The following is an 11,748-nucleotide window of genomic DNA, read 5'->3' on the forward strand; positions in this document are numbered from 1 at the left end:
AAAAAAAAATAAAATAAATAAATAAAAATAAATAAAGCTGGAGGCATAACACTACCTGACTTTAAACTATACTACAACGCCATCATAACCAAAGCAGCATGGTACTGGCATAAAAAGAGACACACTGATCAATGGAACAGAATAGTGAATCCAGAAATCAACCCACACACTCACAGCTATGTGATCTTTGACAAAGGCACCAAGCCTATTCACTGGAAAAGAGACTGCCTCTTCAGCAAATGGTGCTGGGATAACTGGATATCCATATGCAGGAGAATGAAACTAGACCCATACCTCTCACCATATACTAAAATCAACTCAAAATGGATTAAGGATTTAAATATATACCCTGAAACAATAAAACTTATTAAGGAAAACATAGGAGAAACACTTCAGGAAACAGGTCTGGACACAGACTTCATGAATACGACCCCAAAAGCACAGGCAACCAAAGGAAAAATAAACAAATGGGATTATATCAAACTAAAAAGCTTCTGCACAGCAAAAGAAACAATTAACAGAGCTAAAAGACAACTAATAGAGTGGGAGAAAATATTCGCAAAATATACATCTGACAAAGGATTAATATCCAGAATATACAAGGAACTCAAACAACTTTACAAGAAAAAAACAAGTAACCCAATTTAAAAATGGGCAAAAGAGCTAGATAGACATTTCTCTAAGGAAGATATACAAATGGCCAACAAACATATGAAAAAATGCTCAACATGGGGGGGAATAAGATATAACAACTACAATTTTTTGAAGTTGTTATAACAAGCAAACAGAAAGACCATTCTTGGGTGGGAGGGGGGAGAGGGAGGACGGAGGGAGGTGTCAGTGATGGGCCATAATAATCAACCACATTGTATATTGACAAAATAAAAATTTAAAGGAAAAAAAATAAAATAAATAAAAAATAAAAAATTTTCAGGGCCAGCCCGTGGCTCACTTGGGAGAGTGTGGTGCTGATAACACCAAGGCCAAGGGTTTGGATCCCTATATAGGGATGGCCAGTTAGCTCACTTGGGAGAGCGTGGTGCTGACAACACCAAGTCAAGGGTCAAGATCCCCTTACTGGTCATCTTTAAAAAATAATAATAATAATAAAAATTAACATTAAAAAAAATAAAAAACTTTCTGACAAAACGTTTATCCCAGGAATGCAAGGATGATTTAATTAATTTAATGAAATTAGCATATTAACAAGCTAAAAATTAAAAAGTAAATGATCTCAACAGATTCCAAAGAAAAGCATTTGACAAAATCCAAAAACTGTTCCAGATTAGAAACTCTCAGCCAACTATGACTAGAAGAGAATGCCCTCAATCTGATAAAAGACATCTATAAAAAATCCTACAGCTCACATCGTACTTAATTATAAAGCACTGAAGCTCCCCCCTAAGATCAGGGACAAGGTAAGGCCACTGCCTATAGCCATTTCTATTCAACATTTTACTGGAGGTTCCAGCAAGTGCAAAAAGGCAAGAAAAATAAAATGCATCCAGACGTCCTGTAAAACTGTCTGTTTTTGGAAATGACATCATCATCTACATAGAAAAACTATGAAATCTATGAAAAAGCTACTAGAACTAATCAATGAATTTAACAACACAGCAGGATACAAGATCGGTATACAAAAACGAGTGGTATTTCTAGCAATGAAAAAGTGTACGGTAGCAACGAAAACTCTGGGAATAAAAATTTTATAAAAATGGCATTTACAACTATATCAAAAATATGAAATATTTGGAGACCGGTGAAAAATGTGCAAAAACTCTTACTGAAAACAGCAAAACATTGCTGAGAGAAATTTAGAAAGACCTGGATAAATGAAAAATAAAATAGATTGTATTCAAGATTGGAACAGTCAGTATTGTTAACTATCAGTTTCCCCTAAATTAATCTATAGATTCAGCTTAATCCAAATAAAAATCTGAGCCTACTTTTTTTTGTAGAAATGGAAAAGCTGATCCTAAAATTCACACGGAAATGCAAAGAACTTGAGTTGTCAAAAGAACTTTGAAACAGAAGACCAAAGTTAGAGGACTAGCACCACCTGACTTCAAAACTTATGAAGCTACAGTGATCAAGACAACAAAAAGCTGTGCAAAAATGGAAAAGTAATGATAGTATATTAGGTGACTCTGCTGTGAACATTATTTTTATGCTCATAAAATTGTAAATAATTATTACAGAATGTAAAAATGGAAGTTTTGGCTGAGGCCATAACTGAAGGAAAAAAAAAAAAAAAGATATGCTAAAGACCATGTAGAACTTGCAAACAAACAAGCAAAAACAGAAGAGGTGAGGGACACCAGTTTTATGACTCCTAATTCGAACTCGCATCTATGGCATAAAAAGGTCGGGAAGTAGAGATCTGAATGGATTTTTAGGGAAATTTTTGGAGAGAGTGTGGAGGAGGTGGGATGTGTTGCGTTCTTCCTATTTCACATCCAATCAACAGAGAGGGACTTTTAAAAGAGCCCTCAAAGAGCTTGAAGTATGGTCCCTGGAGATTTAAGAACAGAAGCAGCAGATGAGGAAAGAGAAAAGAAGCCAAAATAGCCTCTTGCCTAACACCGAGCTTCCCACTGCAACAGGCCAGAGCCTGGGGAAACCCAGCTTTAAATCGAGATTGTAGCTTTGACAGTTGCACGGGCCTTAGCATTTTGACGAACGCCCGAGCCTGCACTGACACACTAACGTGACTGGAGAACTCGCAGAGCCCGCCCCTGTTTTTACCTAAAAGTGAAGGCAGTTTAACATAATGGCAGGGAAAGGGAGGGGGCACTTTAAGAGTCCTGCATGATGGAAGTGATGGTTACACACTGAATATTTATTTAACAAAAATAGTAATTATAAGTAAATTGGAAGGATGGAGGGAGAGAGAAGTATATGGGAGACTGAAGGATAGGGAGCTAAATCCCCATTTTCTATATCAGGTAATCAATATACATTATCCAAAACTGAAAAATCAAGAAATAGTAATATAAGCACATTATTTAGAACGATGGGGTTAAATACCAAACAAATAGCTAGAAGTGCTGAAAGTGGTTTTCTCTAAGAGGAGGGAATAGGCATTGGGAGAGAAGGAGAGGCAAGACTGTGGTTTTTCATGAAAAAGCTTGTACCATTTTCTTTTTAAACTGTATACACATATTACTCTGAGAATTTTTATTTTTAATTATTAGAAAAGTCACAGGGCATTCCCATGTTTTCATCCAGAGGTAGAGGCAACTACATTTGCCTTTTTAAAACTATACATACGTATTACTGATAATTTTTATTTTTAATTGAAAAGGATAGTGATAGTGTTGAAAGAAATTTCAGACTGTGCTGCGTGTGTGGGCGGTGTGTCGTGGAGCAGCAACTGGGCACCAACCTACGTCTCACGCTTACACAAAAACTAACTCAAAATGGATCCGAGACCTAAGGAAAAACATAAAAGAAAATCTTTAGGATCTAGGGCTAGGCAAAGAATTCTTAGACTTCTCACAAAAAGCACCATCTAAAAAAGGAAAAATCAATAAAATGGACTTTATCAAAATTAAAAATATTTGATCCATGACAGACCCTAAGAGGATAAAAAGATAAACTACAGAGTGAAAGAATATATTTGCAAGCCACATACATATCAAAAGACTCGTATTTAGAATATATAAAGAATTCTCAAAAGGCAACAGTAAAAATATAAACAGCACAATTAGAAAATGGGCAAAAGACAAGAAGAGACATTTCACCAAAGAGGATATACGAATGGCAAATAAGCACATGAAAAGCTGTTCAATATCATTAATCATTAAGGAAACGCACAGTAAAACCACCGTGAGATATCACTACACACCTGTCAAAGTGGCTAAAATAAGAACTAGTGACAACACCAATCGCAGACAGGGATGTGGAGAAACCAGATCATTCATACATTGCTGGTGGGATTGTGAAATGGTACAGCCACTCTGAAAGATAGTTTGGAAGTTTCTTTTATTTTACAAAAATAAAATCCATATGATAAAGATCTAAATATTGAGAAAAGATTTTTAAAAAGTAGTAGAAAACTGTAGGAGAATAACTTTGGGGATAGGAAGACATTTCTCAACAGGGCACAAGATGTGAAAGTCATAAGCAGAAAGGTTGGTAAATTTAACCACATCGAAATAAAAGCTGTGTGCTCAAAACAAAACTAAACATAGCAAATAACACAGCAAAAACAACAAACAAACAAAACATTCCATAATCATAGTTTAAAGATAAATCACCAACTGGGGGAAAAATTCTATCAATATCTCCATATGTAAAGAACTCCTATAAATCAACAATACAAAGCAAACTACCCAAAGGAAAACAAATAAATGACATAACAGATAATTCAGACAAGAGGAAATAGAAATAGCAGATTAACATACAGAAAGAAATGCTTAAGCTCACTAGTAATCATGGAAAGGCAAATTAAGATCGAATACCATTTTTCACCCATGAGTACTTGGCAGAAATTGATGTCTAATGACATGGGTGTAGGGAAGCAGGTATTCAAACATTAATAATAGTGTAACCATTTTGGAGGGTATTTAGGCAATATCTACTAGCATTTTAAATGTACATTCAGGGCCGGCCCGTGGCTCACTTGGGAGAGTGTGGTGCCAATAACAACGAGGCCATGGGTTCGGATCCCATATAGGATGGCCGGTTAGCTCACTAGGGAGAGCGTGGTGCTGAGAACACCAAGTCATGGGTTAAGATCCCCTTACCAGCCATCTTTTAAAAAATAAAATAAAATAAAATGTATATTCACTATGACACAGTAATTTCATTTCCAGCATATGGAGGCAGATAAAGGATATTCATTTTAGCAAGTAACTGTAAACAACCATAATGTCCACTAATAAGGAAATGGTACAATGGAAAACTGTGAAGCCATTAAAAATAGTGGAATAGATCTATATGCATGACATGGAAAAAACTCCAGGAAACAGTGGCACATTTAAAGACACAAATTGCAGGACAACACTCCCAGTATGATCTTGCATTTAAAAAAACAGAAAAAAAATAGTATATTTACATATACTACATGCACAAAAATAGATATGACAGTACTCGTTTGAAAATGTTAACATCTAGGAAGGGGACTGGGATGGACTGAGTGATCACAAAAGACAACAGAGTGATTTATACTATATGTATTTTTTTCTCAGTTTGATTATTTTACTCGAGAATATATTTATGTCATTTGTCTAATTAAAAAAATAATAATGAAGCACTCAGGACAGGCCTAGCATATAACAGATACTCGACAGAATGCTAATTCAAACTTTAAAAAAATATTAATTAGTAAAATAGTTGGAAAGAGTTAAACATTTGAATATAAATGACAATGTGGCAATGACCAGTGACGGCTCTGTGGCCAAGGGTCTAATTGCCACATTCGAAGGCAACAGGTGATGGAATTCTTCCTGGTGCTGGTTTTCAAAATTTTATATAAACTCCTGAAAACAGAAATCAGGAAAAAGCGGTATTATTGGGGGGGGGGTAGATTTATCAAACAACCAAAGAAAGCAATTCAGGGTCTCAGTGTATTCACACAGAAAGACCCAGCAACGAGCAGTGAATAAATGTTTCTGGAAGTGCCTTACTGAAGGGCACACTCGGCACACTTAGAATGGCCAACCTACCTGTGGTCTTTGCTACAGAGGTGGTGGAAACCCCGTTGAGCTCACTAGAACTCCTCTTCACAGGCCTTGGCTTGTACTCTCGTTTGGGGATGTTGGATGCAGCTGATATTCTGTAACACACATTGCAAGATGAGCCGCACATCTGATGAGGAAAGCCAAGCCTCCGAGCGTGCATTCGCTCTGCCCTGAGGAGCATGCAAACCTCGCTCACAGGTGGTGGTTTTTACACTCTGATTCTCAAGTAGCCCACAGTGATAGAGATGATATCACAAATGCAGTTTTTCAACTGTTTGAGCTTCTAAGTGAAATTTGTCTTGAAGAGGACTATCTGACTTCACACAGTCTCTGAGGCATCCAGCAAGTGCCCAGGACACAGTGCGCACTTCACAGTGTTAGCTGCCTTCTACCTCTTTCCCCTCTGATAGAGACAGAATTATGAAAATAAGCTCATCTGAGTACTAGATCAACTATCTGCCCACAGAAGTGGATGCTTCCGAGACTGGGGACACCTTCCGTCTTCCCTCTATAATTACAGCATTGATTCAAGTGAAAATCCCACCAATTTTATTCATTACCATAAACCTGTGTAACACAATTTTCTTTTATCAAACCTCATCAAAAAATAGGGTAGTTTTTTTAACCCAATTTTTTAATTAACAGAGTTTCCATGCATACTATATATGATACTACTAACTTTTAAAATATAGAATACATTTATCATTAAAGCCCTAAAGAACACAGAATCTTTCTTTGAAGAAGATATTTTTTACTTTCAATACCTCTTACAGTCAATATTCTGCACACGGCCTGATATTTGTAGTACTGAAGTAAAAGCACATCTTTTTTTTTTTAACAGATATTTACATATTTTCTGAACATCATCTCACTCTTCTCCACAGCCCTAGACGTTGGGGAGAGGGTATATACCATCGCCACCCCCAGCTTGTAAACGGGGAGCTGAGCTCTCAAGTCAGCAAGGAAGCCCGGACAGCTCTGGAGGAGCCAATCTCCATGGCAGGTGCCCTAAATACAGGTCACACAAAAAAGGGCTTTAATGAAAAGAAAAAGGAGAAAAGCTGCCAGATCTCTTTTCCTGGTTCTGTCCTATTGGCCAGAGCCAGCACTTACTTTCTCAGTCCCATCCCACACCCAACCACGAAAGCCAGCTAAAGAAACTTCAAAACAGGATGACACAGGGGAAAGGGGAAATGGACAGACAGATTGAAGTCGATCGGTTTTAACTCTGCAGCCCTCGGCTTGTAATGAACACGAAGGTCCTTACCGTATCTGTAGCTTGGTCTGAAGCTCCTGCAGGATCTCTGTGGACTGTCTGTGATAGTCTAATGCTGCCTCTATAAACACGGCCAACTGGCTGACTTGTTCCACCTGCAGCAGAAGTGGAAAATTACTCCCTGGAGGCCAGAGCCTATATAACATCCAGAGAGAGGAGACCAGCAGCAAAGACCCAGCTTTGCAGGGAAGCCTGGCATCTGCCTGGGCTCTGGTCCATTTCATTTAATTTCATCTTGGTGCCCTGCATAATAATCATGCAGGTTATGGTATAGAGCTGTACATGCTGGGAGAACATGTTCAAATTTATTTGTGATTATGAGTTTGATTTAACTCAATAAAATGCCTGTTTTTCCAATTAGATGGTGATAGTCCTCAGATTTTTGTGCCACAAAGCTCACGGATCTGAAAGTGGAGAGATAAAGCTTTTCCAGTGATAAGTGAAGCCAATGTTTAGTAAGTGAACTGCTTACTTAGTGAAGTGTGTCTGTGGGCACTTTCTAGCTAAGCCACACCAAAAAAACTTAGTAAACTGAACTGTTCTCAGATAAGGGGGAAGGAACGGGGAGCAAAGTGTGCACCAGGGTAAAGGCTTGTCAGCCCCTATATGTTTTTGTTGCTATTAACACAAAATAGTTTCCCTGAAACTACAGCCGAAAGAAATGAACTCTGGGGGCCGGCCCGGTGGCGCACTGCTATAGTGAGCCGCTTGGGAAGCGCGGCGGTGCTCCCGCCGAGGGTTCGGATCCCACATACAGACCGGTTCCCGCTCACTGGCTGAGCGAGGCGCGGGAGCAACACCGAGGGTTGCGATCCCGTTGCCAGTCCCGGTCCGGTCCGGGGGCGACACTGAGGGTTGCGATCCGTTGCCGGACACGGAAAAAAAAAAGACAAAAAAAAAAAAGAAAGAAAGAAATGAACTCTGAAGACTCTGGCATCTCCGTTTCCCACGAATCAAGACGTTCATGAAATTAGTGACTAACTTACAGTGGACGTAAAAGAAAGAAAAAAAAGTATATAATGTAAGAAATGTCTGGAAGACCTGCAGATGCATAATTTGAGGAACAGCAAGCAATCTCCAGGAGGGCCTGGGAGTGCTCCTGCTTCCCCACATGTTTGAGGGAATGCTACAGGAAATAAGGACTAATTAAGCTTATTTGTGGAGACCCCAGTGGGTTGAGGTGATGGGGCACCCCAGCATGAATCCCATGAACTCCAGATCTGGACAAAGATACAAATCAAAATCAATCCCACTCTTCCAGGCTTTCCTAAAGCCTATGCATCATTTCCTTACTTCATTTTCTAATCAGCTTTAGGGCAAATTTTGCCTGCTGATTCGCTGGTACACTCTCATTCTGCATAACCAACCACGGGCTTGTCTGCCTTCAAAGACCCAAACTGCTTTCAATTGTTGTTGTAAACCATTCTTTAGTTGCCTGTACTTTAATTTTCCTTATGCACTTATACTATTTTAAGCATGAGCCCAATATGCACTTAAGATATACTGTATATGGAATGTCACTTGTGCCAAACTGTGATCAGCAACTGAACAATGAAATCCCATCGTGTTACATTTACTTTGCCACGCTCTGTGGCTGGAAACGCAAGGAGTCTAGCCTTAAATTTCCCAAAACCCAATAAACAAAACAAAGACAGCCTGGCCCCTACAAAATCCTAAGGATTTCTTAAATTTCACCTCTTTGGCTTTTACACATACTTTTAAATGAGTCCAGCGCCAAGGCCTAACATGATCACAGTAGAATTTGCTACAGAAAGAATTTTTCTTCCTTAGAGTGCTAGAGTTGTGTGCTTGGTAAACTCTGTACCACACCTCTCTGTCTTTAGTAAAATTAATTTGTCCTATTTTATTACCCACTTTGAAATATACTTAATATTTTATAATTTTTAAAGGAACGGTAAAAGACAGCTAAATGAATATTCCTTGAAACATATGTGGGGTTGGGGGATGGGAGGTGGGAATCACCAGCTAAAATACAAGATTATATAATCTAGGGATGCATTTGTTACTATTCAATTAGTGGCTGACTTTGGGAAGGAAATGAATCCCAGAGCCCCTTAAATCTTGGGAGACGACAGCAGTACTGCACCGTGCCTGCACCTAGCAGGGGCTCAGTGCTAGTCCTGAAGAGGTGGTTACTGAGCTCTAAGTCTCTCTCGTTGACAGAGAAGACATAAGATGCCACAAGTGGTTGATCTTCCTCTCGCTGCCAGAAAATGGAAGTTACTGGCTGTCCCCCAGGCCAGGAACATTGAGCTATGTGCTGGGGACCAGCACAGGTGGCCTCTGCTTCCTGAACCTCAATAAGAATTAAATACCTGGATAGGCAGAACCAAGAAAAAGCCACAGACCCAGGCTTTGCATGAGCCAAAACCTGTCCAGAAGGTAAAACATTTCTTCCACTGGCCACACCACTCAATTTGGCAGATCCATCTGTTGAATCAGAGAAGGTCACCTGGGATGGGAAGAAAGGCTTAATTCCACTTCCAGGCTGAGACCTGGGCTGCCACTTTGCTGGTGCCATCTTGAGAGCAAAGAGTGACCTCGCCTTTCAGAAAAGTTCACATGACATATGCAAAGGAGCAGAATTACCAGATAATCAGCTCCCTTCTCTAAAGGTACAGTGCACTAGCTGTTTCAGAGGCCTCACAGCCAGCTCAGATGCCTGAAGTGAGAAGCTCATAATGCAAACAGACTTCCCATAGGCTAGAGCTCACAGAGGCACAGGCCAGGCACAGGCCAGGCACAGGGAATGCGGGTTGACAATATGTAGGGTGAGGACTGTGAAGCTACCCAGGAGATTCATGGAACCGTAAACCCAGAGGGAGCTGTGGTAGACAGAAGGATTGCTCTGGAAAGCTGTCCAAGTCCTAATTCCCCAAACCTGTGAATATGTTACCTCACAAGGCAAAAGGAACTTTGCAGGTATGATTAAATTAAGGATTTTAAGGGCTGACCCTGTGGCGCACTAGGGAGAGTGCGGCGCTGGGAGCGCAGTGGTGCTCCCACCGCGGGTTCGGATCCTATATAGGGATGGCCGGTTTGCTCACTGGCTGAGCGCGGTGCGGGCAACACCAAGCTAAGGGTTGCGATCCCCTTACCGGTCACAAAAAGGACAAAAAAAAAAAAAATTAAGGATTTTAAGATGAGATTATCTTGGATTATCTGGGTGGCTCAATGTAATCAAAAGAATCCTTTGAGAAGGAGACAGGAGGGTGAAAGAAGATGTGACAATGAAGCAGAGGTCAGGGCAGGAGATCTGAAGACACGATGCTGCTGGCTTCGAAGATGGGGGACGTGAAGAATGAGCCAAGCAGCCGAGGAATGCAGGCAGCCTCTAGAAGCTAGAAAAGGCAAAGAAGCAGATTCCTCCTCTAGAGCCTCCACAGGAATGTAGCCCTGCCAGTACCTTGATTTTAGGACTTCTGATCTCCAGACTGTGAGATAATAAATTTGTGTTGCTTTAAGCCACACCGGGGTCATTTGTTAGAGCAGCCACAGGAAACTAAAACGAGTACAGAGCTGCTTTCTCGCATTCTCAAGCCAAGCAAAATGGGATCGGCCACGGGATCAGCACAGGTCAGGGTTCTCAGGGTTTGTGGGGGATGGGAGTTGTTGCCCTGAGGCTCACAGGAACCAAACTCATGGGGTCAGGAGCCCACTATAGCTGGGCATGAGGACTTCATTGCCGACTCAGCTCTGCTCCATGGATAACACCAAGGAAGAGATGAACCCAATTTCTCTCCTGTGACAGACGACCCATGCTGCATAACAGCCTGTGTGTCACCTGTGGATGCATTTAGTTTCCAAGCTTCTCTTTAGCTACAAGCTAATGGACAGCTACCAGCATATGAGGCTGTCGGAATTACCTTGGCACTGGGGATGCAGGCAGAGAATAAATGTCCCCAACTACAGTGGATTAACAGTACTAGAAGTTGTTAGGAGCTGCAGAACCCCCGAGGATACTTGAGTGGGATCTGCCCGTGTGGACCAACTGCAAAGGACTTGGGCTGCACCCAGAGGAAGAATGGCTCAAAGGAGAGCACATCGTAATAAAGACCCTCCTAGATCAACTCTCTTCGAGAGAACTATGGAAGCTGAGGTGGCCAAGGAGCAGGGCTGGGATCCTCCTCCTCAGTCCCTTCAGCAAACATTTATCAGGGACTGTTAGCAGCCAAGTAAGGGGCAGAGAGAGGTACACTCTGAAGACAGGGCGAAGATGGAGAGAGAACTGTGATGTGAGCAGGTGATGCCCTACCCAGACGCCTGGGATCTGTGTGCACTTGGCAAGCATGAATAGACAAATGTGCATCTTTGGACGATGACAAGCCATCCCCTTTCACAACTGGAATGTCACATTTCCAGTGAAGGCCATCTTCCACTCCCATTGTGATAATCCAAGTATTTTTTGCTCTACCTTATCAAAGATCTCCATTCTTTTTGGATTCATCAAAGAAGCTGGAGGAAAATTTCTCAAGAGTTTTGCACATGGTCATAAACAGATGCCTTTTTCAATGGGGCAAAAGCCTTTAGTCAGAGTTTCTGGGAAGTCAGAGTAAGGCAATTTAATTAGTAACATGGATGATAATTCCTTACATTTTTATTCTCCATTTTATACCTCCAGAGAATTTCTCCAATGCAGCTGTTCATTTGCCTGACACTTGTCAGGTGAAAGCGACTTTCCCAGGGGCAGAAAGTAGAGGCAACACCAGAACCAAAGTTAAGGTCTCTCACTCTTTGTTGGGGACACTTTCCACTAGTGCAGTACTT

General features: G+C 40.8%; 1 pseudogene; it reads right to left on the reverse strand.

Annotated features, from left to right (window-relative positions):
- Positions 1-5,630: 5,630 nt before the first annotated feature.
- The window catches only part of LOC103581889, a 22,275-nt pseudogene continuing 16,157 nt past the window's right edge, over positions 5,631-11,748 (reverse strand).

This window comes from Galeopterus variegatus, unplaced genomic scaffold, assembly GCF_000696425.1.
Source record: "Galeopterus variegatus unplaced genomic scaffold, G_variegatus-3.0.2 Scaffold14188, whole genome shotgun sequence".
NCBI classification, from domain to species: Eukaryota; Metazoa; Chordata; class Mammalia; order Dermoptera; family Cynocephalidae; genus Galeopterus; species Galeopterus variegatus.